At 37.8% G+C, this 2,500-nt stretch overlaps 1 pseudogene; it reads left to right on the forward strand.

Moving 5' to 3' along the window:
* The window catches only part of LOC140953943 (uncharacterized), a 25,530-nt pseudogene that overhangs the window by 18,036 nt on the left and 4,994 nt on the right, over positions 1 to 2,500 (forward strand).

Consider the following 2,500-nt stretch of genomic DNA (forward strand, 5'->3'; position numbering starts at 1 on the left):
TATTAATTGTTGGTGCTTCTACGTAGTTGGCCAACTTTAAAATAATGCAAATTTGTTCACAGAGAAAAGTCATCCGTCTTCAGTTATACCCCTTTAAAATTTGCTTTAGCTTGATTTGTGCTATCCTTGTTTGCGTTCTGTTATAGAACTGACTTAAACAATCATGCTTGAATTTATGTACTTACGAACCATCTTTTTTTGTTTTCGTCTAGCGCGGGTTATTCGCGTCACCGTTGGATTAAAAGGTGAGTTTTACTGGTTATTGTGCCAACTATCTTCCGAGTTTCAAGAAAACTGGTGGCTTTCAAAGTTAAGGTTCTGTAAATAGGCCACTTCCGAGTTCCAGAAACCCTCTTTTCAAAATGAGGCCAAGTGCACACAACCTTTCTTGTGAAAATGAGTTTTATTTGCATAAGAATGAAAAATCATTTCCATATCAAAGGCTGAGCACTTAACCTTGTTTTGATACAGGGGCGCAGTTAACTAGGAAATGGCCTATTCCAGTTCTGCTAAAATAGTGCGCAGATTTTTACAGTCCGTGGCGCAGGATCTGAGCGAAGCCGGTACTGCAAATGTACTCGTTCTTGCGATGCAACCTAACAAAAGAGAGTTGCAAAGAAGATGCAAAAATAAAAACATTTTTGGATCATCTTTTGCTCAGTGGTGTATTGTGTTTCTTTCTGTCCCATGACAACAATTTGGCTATAACTGACAATTGTCCTGATTGTAACGTGATTAATGCAGTGAACGTTTTAGCCTCACTGCTCAAGGCGTTCAGACTGTGTGGCGACAGAAGGTACAATTTAGTCACTTCTGAGCAATGATTTCAAGCGTTTACATTCATACTTGCTTTTTGTTTACTTCAAGTTGGCACTAACTCCAGTTCTTGAAAAGGGAATGAAACAGAGTGTAATGTAATTAATGACACCAGATCGACAGATCGCATTCATCGTTAAAAGGATATGTCTTTTTGTATCTAATTATCGGGTTGTAGTTGCTCAACTCCTCTTGTTCACATTTTAGCCCAAGGACTGGGCTGCTACAGAGACACAAAGCGCCGAGCTATAGCCACAATGGAGGGAAGAAGTCGTCTGCTAAAAGGTCACTACCGACGAAGACAAGATGCGGTGCAAAAGTGTGCTTTAGCTGCATACAAACGAGGCTATAAATTGTTCGCAGTGCAACACGGGGGATGGTGTGCAGCATCGCGTACTGGTTACCGAACATACAGGACATATGGAAAATCCAAAAGGTGCAGAAATGGCAAAGGAGGACCTTGGGCAAATGATGTTTACCTTTTAAGAGGTAAAAATAGTTCTTACAGCAACGTTTACTTTATTGCATAATTTTTTTTACTTTTTATTCAAGGAGTATTCGTTTCGCTTTGGGAAGTATCCGGGTACTCCGTTTTTTCTTAACTTTTGCATAACTTAGTTAAACCTTTTATGCCCCAGCAATTTTCACTTATAATTATAAAATTCTCCATACTGATCTCCATACATTTCCTTGAAGAACTAGTTGAGAGAATTTATTTAAATATCAAAGCATTTGCCCTTTGGTGATCATTATATTAATTCTCATAACCTTTTCTCTTGAATATGCATTGATATTGTTAAGAGAAAATTGATGTTAGTCTGTGACTTACGGGGTTAAATCAGTCAACGGTCGGTCAACGTCCCACTCTCCTTTCATCTACAAACGCTCTGGTAATTTCACAAGTAGCCTTTTTAAAAGGAATGATGTGACAGTTACTTTGTTGGGGTTCTTCAGGTTCTTGCCGTACTCGAACCTCTCGCAGTGACTGCTGTGTATTTCCCTTCATCTACCGGGGCAGACGATACAACAGCTGCACCAGAGTTCGATCCAGGCGACCATGGTGTTCACTTACTTCAAGTTACGATAAAGATAAACTGTATGGTTACTGTGGAGGAACAAAACGTAAGATTTCATTTCTTACCGGCAGTTGGGTTAATGTGAATAAATAATTAGATCCTCATCATTATCAACGGCCTTACATTCTAAGCCATAAAAGATAAACCAGTCAGTAAATCGATCGAACTCTTTTACTTAAATCAACTTATAGCTAATAACAAGACACGCTGTACAAATTTTTTAATAAACATTTTGTCTCTTTTTAGCTGTGGTTTCTATGAGAATAACAACAGCAATATCACGTAAGTACTTTTTTTAGTGTTTGGTAAGACATGTTTTTCACAGAGTACAAATGAGTGCTTCGCGAAATAGCGGCGATAGTTTTAAATTACTCCCGCGTTTTTGTCTGTTCTATAAACACAAGTAATCACTGTTATTTGGCTTAAGATTATCCAAAATATGATGACTTCTTTTACCAAGTAATGGTAAAATTAATTTTTTCTACTTAGCCACTTTCAGGGAATTATGATTTCTTAAATGAAACTTTCTGAATACAATACTGTAAGTTTATTTCCCCATTAAAGTTCAAAGAATTGGCTGCTTCAAAGATACATCCCGCAGAGCCATT

This window comes from Porites lutea, chromosome 12 (assembly GCF_958299795.1).
Source record: "Porites lutea chromosome 12, jaPorLute2.1, whole genome shotgun sequence".
NCBI lineage: Eukaryota > Metazoa > Cnidaria > Anthozoa > Scleractinia > Poritidae > Porites > Porites lutea.